Source organism: Artemia sp. Qi Xiang Cuo, chromosome 8 (assembly GCF_049724085.1).
Source record: "Artemia sp. Qi Xiang Cuo chromosome 8, ASM4972408v1, whole genome shotgun sequence".
Lineage (NCBI taxonomy): Eukaryota > Metazoa > Arthropoda > Branchiopoda > Anostraca > Artemiidae > Artemia > Artemia sp. Qi Xiang Cuo.
In genome coordinates this window covers 72,060,032-72,072,042 of record NC_142801.1, presented here as the reverse complement: position 1 = coordinate 72,072,042, position 12,011 = coordinate 72,060,032, and the positions used below count along the sequence as shown (strand labels likewise).

At 35.0% G+C, this 12,011-nt stretch overlaps 1 protein-coding gene across 1 annotated transcript in view; it reads right to left on the bottom strand.

The window, feature by feature from the left end:
- LOC148949772 (uncharacterized) overlaps nt 1-12,011 on the bottom strand; it is a 147,805-nt gene that overhangs the window by 18,535 nt on the left and 117,259 nt on the right. The gene's annotated exons all lie outside the window — the stretch shown is intronic.

The window sequence follows — 12,011 nt, the reverse complement described above, 5'->3', positions numbered from 1 at the left end:
AAATTTATTTTAAAAAAAAAATTATAATGAAATCAGAATTGATAGCTAGTTACTTACTTGCACTTGCTTGAGAGGAGTAATACTTGTGATGATGATGATTTTATTAAATTCACCTTCTCCACCCACTTGAGGCCCCATAATATAGTTTCATTTGTCGATTTCATTTTCTTTCAGTTCTAAAACATTCAGTTGACATTGGTGCTAATTTACAAAAATTTAGCGGGGGGGGGGGGGTCAAATATACTTGTCAGATTCTAGGCTGTTATTCGTTTTTTTTATGAAATTACCAAAAAAGTGTATTTTTCAATGAAAAAAAGTTTTCAAAAACTAGGGTGGGTGACATTGACGCCAATGTCATGTTGCAAGACATAATTTGCTTCAAGGTATTGAATGCTTAAATAGGGTTGTCTCAGGTCCACAGTGAGACTGCCTCCATCATTACAAATACGATGAAGAGACTGATAGACTGATATTTTAAGTCCGGCTATTTTAAGATTGATCTACCAATGATCAATTTATTAGTTTTATCTACTCCATCTACTTACATCACCATATAGTCTCATTGATTTATTTGATTTTATTTCATATGTAGCATATAGCCCTCCTTTTACAACTTCAAACTTTCGAGACCAAAAAGACAGCATGGCCAAAACAAGTTAAATCACTGTTGGATAATGCTGGCTTATCATGGGCAGTGAATGAGGGACAGGGTCCTCTCGGTAAACCTGAAGATTTCCTCGGTAGGTTTGCATCGCGCCTTCGGGACCAAGAGATTCAGGTTTGGCTAACAAGTCTGGAAAAGTCTAGTAGCCTGCATTTTTATAAACAACTTAAAGGTGTGTATGGGGAGGAGTTTTATTTGAAGCTGAACCTACCGGGGAGGACCCTTAAGTATTGGTTGCAGGCGCGGGCAAATTGCATACCACTGCACAAAGGCTACTGGGAGTCTTATGATTAGGATGGCTCGGGAAGTAGGCGTGCCTGCCCCCTCTGTAAGGAGTTTGGGGATGCATGGGCGCCCATATGGGGGGGGGGCAGGGGGGGGGCACTTGCCCCCCCTGGATGAATGATGCTGCCTTATTTTTATATTTTTGTTCTGAGATTGCTATTAAATAGCATTAAAAGTAGCAATTAGACGAAGCTTGCCCCCCCTGGAATTCAGCTTATGGGCGCCCATGTGGGGATGGGATGGACCATTTTCTGAGTAGATGCCAAAGTTGGGCAAATTTTAGGGATAATTTTTTTTATGGGGATGTACCGCTTCTCCCGGGTGTTTTGGGAATTACTTCGAGGGACCTAATTATTGCGTTAGGTTGTTTTATAGGGAATAGTCTGATGACGCAGAAAGAAGCTGTAGTTTAAATTTGTTGAGTGCTATTGTTCTTTCCTTATTGTTTTTTATTTATTTGTTTTTGTGTATATGGCCACTGGTTTTTAAATACACGCATGTATGTATGTATAGCCCTCCTTTTAGAATTTCAAACCGAGATATAGACTTTTTACCTCGGTATAAAGACGAAAGATTTTCTGTAAGTCCCGGAGATAGAACAGAAAATAATTTTTTATTTTGACCATCCAAAATCAACATATTTTATGTAAGGCTTCTTGCGGTTTTGACTTGGATTCATTGGACTATACATTGCTATCATTCCTGCATTAATGATCAGTGAAATCAGCGAAGATTTTATATGTCTCATTTTTAATTTTACCAAAATTTATTTTACCAATTTATTTCTTACAATAGGGAGATGTATTCCAATGTAACTCACTTGATCAGCTTCAAAGTCGGTTTTCATTTATATCCTAGTTTAAACTTCTCTTTTTGTTTACATTAAAAAAGGACAGGAATGCAAACTCTCAAGTTTAGCTTGGGTCATAAAGTAAAATTTTAGTATAAATTTATTATTCATTTTCATTTAACAAATCAGTAATTATGTTATTACTTATTATTATATATTAATTACTTCTAATATATATTCATTGACATGAATTGTAAGCTATTTTATTTAAATAAAATTTACATAGGTTTATATTTTACATAACTACTTTTATGTGCTTTGTATATTTGTTTGTATATACATATATATTTTTTGTATATAGTCGTATTTACATAAACTATATATAAGAGAATCTAAAAAATTATAATATATATTAATTAATAGTTAATATCTATATTAATTTAATAAAGCAAAATTTTACTCAATACCACGATATTTTTTAGTCGGTTTTGTTTTTGACTGAATTTATGAGTTATCTGATATTCAGTGTGTACCTATCTAGAACCGACGTATAGACACTAGAAACCGCAGCCAGTCAAAATTTATTTGTGCAGAAAATTTCTTTTTATTATTTCAGTCGACGTATCTGTTATTTTAGGGAAATCAACTTCAATATCACTCACTTAATCAACTTCAAACTTGGACTTCATTTATTTCCAAGTTTTAAACTTCGCCGAGTACCTTTGAAGTACCTTTCTTTCGATTGGAAATGGGTAGGGCTATTTACTTTTTAATTGTCGAAAGTAATCGGAGGGAGAATCCCCCCCCCCCACCCACGCACATCATTTCCCCAAACATTTCCAATCAACATATTGATATGGCCATTTTGTTCAACGTAGTTGAAAGGTCTAGAAATTATGCCTTTGAGGATCACAACCCTCCCCCCATAGCCCTCAGGACAAGGGTCGTAAGCTATGGCCTTTTAAAAAGCATAGCATAATTAAATACGTAACCTAACCTAACCTAGGCACCTCCTCCCCCCCCCCTAAACCCCAAAAAGCAATAGTTTAAATATTGTAAAGATAATGAGAAACCATACTTGGCGATCCTTTTCTCTATTGCAAATACCCGTTTGACTGGTTTCCCTTAGTATTTCCCGATACAGAATATAGCGGTGTGTAAGATATAATTAGAACGAAACAGGGATTTGAACTATGAAGTTTCATTTGGGAGCCTATAAAAAATAAATAAAAATAAAATAAAATAAAAATAAAAATCACAGTAAATCAAGATTCAAAGATGTAGGGGGGGGGGGGTCAAACGGACCTTAATTGGGGGAATAGAAATCGAAAGACGCTATGTTTATATACGTTATTATAATAAAATAGCTGCAACATTGCTGGAGCGGCTTAGAGAGGATTGAGTTGTAATTTGCAGGTAGTCTTGAGGGGGGATGACAAGGGTACTTAAAATTCAGAGTTGGAGGGGGAGGGAAGATATTTTCTCCGAAGCTCCTAACCTATTTGTATATATATATATATATATATATATATATATATATATATATATATATATATATATATATATATATATATATATATATATATATATATATATATATATATATATATATATATATATATATATATATATATATATATATATATATATATATATATATATATATATATATATATATATATATATATATATATATATATATATATATATATATATATATATATATATATATATATATATATATATATATATATATACGCTGAACAAAATGGCTATCTCAAAATTTTGATTGGATGTTTTTGGGGAAATGATGGGCGGGGGGGGGGCTAATAGCCCTCCAATCACTTTCGACTATTAAAAAGGGGACTATATCTTTGAATATCCAATCGAATGAGCATTTTTGAAGTTTCTACGACATCGCCTTCCATAAAAGCCTTATATGCCCCCAGGGCATAACTTAAAACCCTTGCCCTGAGGGTTGTGGGGGAGTGTCCTTCTCAAAAACATATTTTCTATCTGGAAAGCAAGTACACTGAACAAAATGGCTGTCTCAAAATTTTGATTGTGTGTGTTTTGGGGAATGATGGGCGTGGCGGGGGGCTAGTTGCCCTCCAATCACTTTTGACTATTAAAAAGGGCACTAGCCACTCCAATTTCCAATCGAATGAGCCCTTTTCGAAGTTTCTAAGACAAATCCTTCGATACGAAGTGCCCGGGTATGGAGAAAAAAAACACATTGTGCCCACATCGTTCTTTACTTAGGCAGCGCTCGCGCGCTGTCTATGATCAGGAGTTAAGCAGGGTTGTGTTCTATCCCCCTTTATAGTTTTTTTTATAGACTTTGTCTTAAGGAAAACAGGAAGGCAATGAGAGACCACGGAATCAAATGGGGAGGAAAAACTCTCCTGGACTGAGATTATGCTGATGATTTAAGCCTCCTAGATGAAAGTGTGAGCAAAATGAATGAACTTTGAAAGGTATTGCGAGTTCAGTGTGCTAGAATAGGTTTGAAAATTAATATTACGAAGACTAAGTCACTAAGGCTAGGAATAAGTGAAGAGGAAAAGGTAACGCTGGGTAACGAAAAGATTAATCAGGTGGGCAGCTTCATTTACCTTGGTAGTACGTATCAAACAGTTCGTGGTAACGAACTGTAAGTAAGGAGCGACCCGGCTCAATAGTAAGGAACCCTAAAAAAAGGAATTTGGATACCAATAGATACATCAGAAGAATCAGATTTTTATGCTGATTTCAAATATATAATTTTATTCAAGTTTATCAAGTTTATCATCAAGTTTATTCGTACCCATCAAAAGTTAAGCGCCTGATAATATTTGCCTTATTTTCGAGAAAGGGGGGGGGGGCTAAAAGTCCTAGAACCTCAGTGAAAATGACACCATCAGATTTAGCGTATCAGAGAACCCTACTGTAGAGGTTTCAAGCTCCCATTTGCAAAAATATGGAATTTTGTATTTTTTGCCAGAAGAAAGATCACAGATGCGTGTTTTATTTGTTTGTTTTTTTTGTTTTTTGTCCCCAGGGATGATTGTACCGACCCAGTGGTCCTAGAATATTGTAGGAGGGCTGATTCGAACGGATATTAAGTGCCATTAGTGCCATTTTTAAGTGACCAAAAAATGGAGGGTAACTAGGCCCCCTCCCATGCTTATTTTTCTCAAAGTCACCCGATCAAAATTTTGATATAGCCATTTTATTCAGCATAGTGGAAAAATATAATAACTATGCCTTTGAGGATGACTTAATCAACCACAGTCCCCGGGGGAAGGGCTGCAAGTTATGGACGTTGCCCAATGTTTACATATAGTATTGGTTATTGGGAAGTATACAGACGCTTTTAGGGGAATTTTTTCTGGTAGTGGGGGGAGGGTGGATCGGGAGTTACATGGCAAATATTTCCATGGAGGATGTTTTCGTGGGGAAAGGGACATTGCTATGAAGGGGGTGCCGTATTTCCCAGCATTATTTTAAAAAAACGATCAGAAAGTACATAAAAAACAAGTTTTCAACTGAAAAACCTTTCAACTGAAAAATTTTCAAAAATCAAAACTTAGAGCGAACAGAAACTATTACGTATGTGATTGGGTTCTTCCCCTAGTCAATATCTCGCTCTTTACGCTAAAGTTTTTTTTAAGAACTTTCATAAGAGCTATTTATTCTAATTAACGGCCCTTGTGATTGAGGGGTCATTCTTAAAGAATTTGAAAAAAATGTGAGCTTTAGTGTAAGGAGCGAGGTATTGACTAGGGGAGCGAACCCCTCTAATTTACGTAATAAAAATATACGAATATAGAAGTTCATTGCGTAAATTAATTCGTAAGTTACTTATATTTATTACTAATAAAAACGTTCATAAATAAAATTAAACAACTTTCGAGAAAGCCATTTAGCCAAAAAAAGTAAAATTAATATGCAAATTTCGTTTTAATTATTCATGTACGGTGAGCCAAAGTCAAAACCTGCATTATTTAAAAAACAATCAGAAATTGAATTAAAAAAACAAGTTTTTTTTTAACTGAAAGTAAGGAGCGACATTAAAACTTAAAACAAACAGAAATTTCCAGATTTTTTCCAGAGAAATTACTTTTGGATTATTCTGGGTACCCGGCTGACTGACCGTATTTCTAACAGTAGGTTGTACGAAAAATGTGGTTCAATTCTACGTTCTATAACTATAATGAAAGAAATGCTGAGAGGGATAGGACGCGCTCTGTGGAAGGAGGATGACAGAGTATCGAAGGTTGTCCTTTTCGGTCAACTGTTTAGGGCTAAACGAAAAGCAGGTCGTCCTCGGCTGGGGTGGGAGGATGTCATTAAGAAAGATTTAAAGGAAATGGGAACTTCCTGGGAAGGTGCAAACAGGGAGGCTTTAAATAGACTGGGATGGAGGAGGAGTGTGTGTAGCTGTGTCGGCCTCGGGTGGATTGGTGCTGTGGTGAGTTGTTAGTAGTAGCAGTTTGGCAACATGCCCGTTACCTGTCTTTGTAAAAAAAAAAGACACAGCAGCTTCAATGCCGATCCAGAACCCGATACACCATCAATGACTCTGGAGGTCCTCCTTCCTTTAAACTTACTGACAGGCTTATTGACAAATTTATTGACACACTTATTGACAAACTTATTGACATGTTTATTGACTTGATTTGACTTGACTTTATTAACCAAAAACCCTATACACAAAATTAGTACAGAGGAGACAGAGATGCAATTCGTACGTCTCCTTTAATAATTAAGGAAAAATAAATCAATTGCACTTCAATAACTCTCACGGAGCACAGAGGGAGAAAGAAAGAAAGGAAGAAAGAAAAGAACAAAAAAAACAACAAAAAAACAAGGAAAACATTGACTCATGGAGATCGGGAAGGGATTTACAAAACAAATTATAAATAAATCAATAATGTATTCATCCCTGTTACAAACTTATTGAAATGCAATAAATTATTGATCCGCCTTTCCATTCTACACACGATAGGTTTTAAGAGAAGAAATAAAGTCCTATAATATCAAACAGTTCGTGGTAACGAACTGTAAGTAATGAATGACCCGGCTTAATGGTAACCGAAACTCTAGAAAACGGAATTTTGATACCAATAGATACATCAAAAGAATAAGATTTTAATGCTGATTTCAAATATATAAGTCTCATCAAGTTTAGTCCTACCCATCAAAAGTTACGCGCCTGAGAAAATTTGGCTGATTTTCGAAAAAAGGGGGGAAAGACCTTCTGAAAGTTATAGAACCTAAATGAACATCACACCATTATATTCAGCATATCAGAGAACCCTACTGCGGATGTTTCAAGCCCTTATCTATAAAAATGTGGAATTTTGCATTTTTTGCCAGAAGAAAGATCACGGATGCATGTTTTTTTTTGGTTTGGTTTTTTTTTTTTTTTTTTTTTTTTCTCCCAGGGGTGATTGTATCAACCCATTGGTCGTAGAATATCGTGGGAGGGCTCATTGGAACGGAAATTTAAAGATCTAGTGCCCTTTTTAATTGACTAAAAAAATGGAGGGCAACTAGGCCCCCTCCCACGCTCATTTTTTTCCCAAAGTCACCCGATCAAAATTTTGAGATTGACGTTTTGTTCAGAATGGTAGAAAATACGAAAAATATGTCTTTTAGGAGGACTTACTCCCCCGAAGTCCCCGGGGGGAGGGCAGAAAGTTAGCAACTTTACCAAATGTCAACAAATAGTTTGGTTATTGGGAAATGTACAGACGTTTTCAGGGGGGATTTTTTCTGGTAGTGGGGGGGGGGTCGGGGGTTATGTGGGAGGATCTTTTACATGAAGAAAATTTTCATGGGGGAAGGGATATTGCTATGAAGGCGCCGGATTTCCCGGCATTATTTAAAAAAAAGATCGGAAATTATATAAATAAAACAAGTTTTTCAACTGAAAGTAAGGAGCAACATGAAAACTTAAAGCGACAGAAAACATTACAGTAGTAACCGTACAATTCGTTTAAAGTACACATTCAGATATACGCCTGAGGCATAGATATGTGTGTGTACTTTAAACGAATTGGGGTTACCAGGGTCATTTGCAAAGAGGTACCATTTCTATAGAAGGTATAGTAATTAGAAATATCATATAGAATTTGCTTGAAGGTATATACTTTGCGTACTTGCCCGTACCAAACAGGTTGGTTATAATCTGTTCTGGTTCAAGTTTTTTCTGACACAATTAACTGAATTTCTATTTCATGATATACTAGTTTTTTTAGATTAGATCAGTGTCGGAAAAACCGGTGTATCTTTAAAAAACTTGTATATCTTTTTAGTTTTCTTTACAATTCATATTAGTAAGAGAATTGAATTCAAAGAGAATAGTTTTTATTTGCAAGGATATTAGTATATGATGGAGCTATCAACAGTGATGTAATTACTTCTTTAGTTTACGAGATTTGCGAATTTTTTGCGAAGAGGTATTAGCGTAAAGGTATTGCGATGGTTAAGAATGTAAGGTATGAAATTTGCCCATTGTTAGCGTTGGAAAGTATAGCCTACGGATTTTTTTTTGTTGCGGGCGGGAGATTTTCCGCAGGGGCGATATTTCACAGGAAGGACTTTCTGTAGGGAGGGAAGGTCCCGGGGGTAAACCTTCCAGAGGACATTTTACACAGGGGATTTTGCCAGATTTCATTGTACTTTCCAGGATTTGTCGAACTTTCTCTTTGGCGACTCAATTTTACACGTGGAGATCTCTCAGTGGACTTGTACGGGGAAATCTTCCGCAGGGTTGGTATCGTCTGGGGGGTTTTTCTGTGGGACATGTGGTATTTTCTGCAGAAGAAATTCTCCGTGGGAGAATTTTTCATGGGAGAATATTTCTGTTGGGCGGGCGAGAGTTCCAGGAAAAATTTTCCGTGGAGGGGGGATTTCGGGAATGATTTGAAAAACAATCACATACTAATATAAAAAACAAACCTTTCTCAAGTGAAAGTAGGCTTAGGAGAATATACCAGGCCTAATTGTGCGCCTGAAATTTTCCTGGGGAAATTTTAAGTGAAAATAGAATTTTTTTAAGGGGAATTTCCGGGGGGTGGTGAACTTTCAAAGGGAGGAACTTTCCATGGAGGTATTTTTCGTGGGAGTATTTTTCATGGAAGAGGGGGGATTTCACGGCATTATCTGAAAAACTATCTGAAATCTAATAAAAAGTTTTTTAATTTGGTAGTAAAGAGAAAGATTAAAGCATAATACTAACATAAATATTTCCTTATTTGAGGGGGATACCCCATCCTAAATACATAGATTTTTAAGATAATGTTTGACACCCAATTTATTTAAGCACGACTCGCCTGAAACACAAGGGCCTGAAATTAGATTAACAAGCATTTTCGAACTACGAATGTTGCTCCTTAATTTTAGTTGAAAAAATTGCTCTATATTTAATAGATTAAAGGTTAACCAAAATATTCTAATTATGATGATAATTAAAAATTGTTTTCTTTTCAGTTTTTGCCAAAAACTTTTGCATTTTTCTGTTGACCAAATGGAAAAGGAGGAAAAAATCCGTCGTCAAAATAATACCAAGAGATCGTACATACATACATAGAGTTCGATGGGACTTTAGGTTTTAATTGACAATAGCTGAATTAGTGTCGACTTAGAGTTTTACCCTCGGCAGTAGGGTTGCCACCACAACGAAATAAAAATCACCAGTATTTCACTAAGAAAATCACCAAAAATCACCATTTTTTCACCAAGAAAATCACCGAAAATCACCAATATGTCATCAAAATCACTCAAAAATCACCGAAAATCAGTGGTCAACAATAATAGGCTTCACAGCAAAAAGACGCGTTGGTCATCCTGAGCTAAAACGTTATATTTTTCAAAGGCAACTGCTCAAGAAGGAATAGAATTTATACCAACAATCAGAATTCTAGCCAAAACTGAAACTGTGACCTTAAAATTCGGTTTCTGGACATAAAGAACCTTTTTATTCATTTAATTACTACTTTACTTTTCTTTGTCTTTACTTTGCAAAATCTTTTCTTTTCTTTTTACTAGGTTTCCATTCAAAAGAATAATCACAATAATCCTCTTTTGTCATCAAATCGAATTTCATTTATTTCTTAGCGTTTTTAATTACCCCTGCCATAGTTGGTGTCATTAACGGTAAAATTTAGCTCTGGAAAATACCACTTTTTGGTCTTCGAGTAGGGTGGTGGCAACCCTGCTCGACAGTCACAGCTACTCTGATCGTTTTATTTTTTAACTCTACTCGACTTTTTGTAAGTCCCTTCCCGGAGTTATTAGCCCTTGCTTTTGCGGTAAATATTTTTAATGTTTTTTAATTGGGTGGTCTTATCAATTAAATTAAAAAAAAAAAAAACACCGTCGAATTTAAAAATAATATTTTTTTAAAATTTAAGAAAAAATGAAAGCGCAGAGAAATTTAGACAACCGGATTAAGGGTATGAGCAAAAAAATATATTTTTACATACTTTCGACAAATACTAATTAGAACTTCGAGTCAAAATGAATCCAAATAGGCTTTAACGCACATTTTTTCTATCACGTCGACAGAGCTAACAAATTGAACGAGGCTTAGCATTTCTTTGCAGTCAAATTGGAAACGATCATATTTTATTTCAGGGGTTTGAAATAAGAGAAGCTTTTTTTGCAATATTTGTATTGATTAATTGAAAAAACAAGTTTTTTTTAACTGAAAGTAAGGAGCAACATTAAAACTTAAAATGAACAGAAATTATTCTGTATATGAAAGGGACTGTCCCCTCCTCAACGCCTCGCTCTTTACGCTAAAGTTTTTTATTGTTTAAAAAAAAAAATAAAGTCGTGAGACAGAGTAAAATTTTGGCGTAAAGAGCGAGGCGTTAAGGAGGGGACAGCCCCTTTCATATACAGAATAATTTCTGTTCGTTTTAAGTTTTAATGTCGCTCCTTACTTTCAGTTTAAAAAACTTGTTTTTTTTATTTAATTTCTGAACGTTTCGTTTTTGAATTAATGCAGCTTTGATTTTGGCTCACCGTACATTAATAATTAAAACGAAATTCGTATACTAATTTTTTTTTGCTAAATGGCTTTCTCGAAATTTTGTTCAGATGTACCTTACGAATTAACTTATGTAACGAATTTCTATATTCGTATGTTTTTATTACGTATATGAGGGAGTTCGCCTCGTATATGAGGGGGTTCGCCCCTTCGTCAATACCTCACTCTTTAGGCTAAAGTTTGTTTATTGCTTTCAAAAGAGCTATTTATTCTAATTAAGTGACCTTTTTGATTCAGGGGTCATTTTTAAAGAATTGGAACAAAATTTGAACTTAGCGTGAAAGGCGAGGTGTTGAGGAGGAGGGAACCCCCCTCATATACGTAATAATTTTGGTTCATTTTAAGTTTTAGTGTTTCTCCTTACTTTCAGTTGAAAATTTTTTTTGAATATTTCTAATGCCCTAAAACATAGAGCGCTACAAACATCAGAATAAACTTTAGAGGTAAAATTTATCTTTAAAAGTGGGTTTATTATTTCCTTAATAAATTTTTCTTCTTTTTTTTTTTTAAGGAGTATGTGGATTCATGCAATTACTCTCCCCCTTAAAAGCGACCGAGATGGAACGATACCACATCGATGCAAGCTACCAAAATACACGGTGAAAATATCCCTTTACACATTGACAACGATTCGAGTGAAACAAGAAAACAGTTAAGGACACTTGTAGAAAAACAGAAAAAGGACAAACATAGCCTTCTGTATAATGGTAGAGATGTGAGACGCTTTAGTCTATTAAATCACGCAATGAAATACCCTGTGATATCGTTATACCCCGTGATATCGTTATGCTAAGCATTCCAAAACACGAAAATGCTTCAGCGACCAAACAAATTTTTTTTTTTTTTTTTTAATGTTTCTGTACATTTTTATTTATAAATTAAAGGATATTAAATTTTTCAAAAGTTCAAAACGGTTAATATACGACTCGAATTTCACTTTAAGCAATTGTAACAATAGTAGATTTTCAACAGATGATAAATCTTCCATCAAATAATGAGTAGAAAATACACTTTCAGATCCAGCATGCCAGGGAACACACTTTCATCTTCAGCATGTAGGAGAACCCTAAATGGTCACCCCCTAAAAAGGTAAGTTAACCCTAAATGGTTATTGGTTAGTGAACTGTAATCTGTTTGAATATGATAAAAGCTTGTGGAGTACTACATTACGTTATATAAACAGACTGGGATTCTATGATAGAGTGATTACACCACTTAATAATACTGGT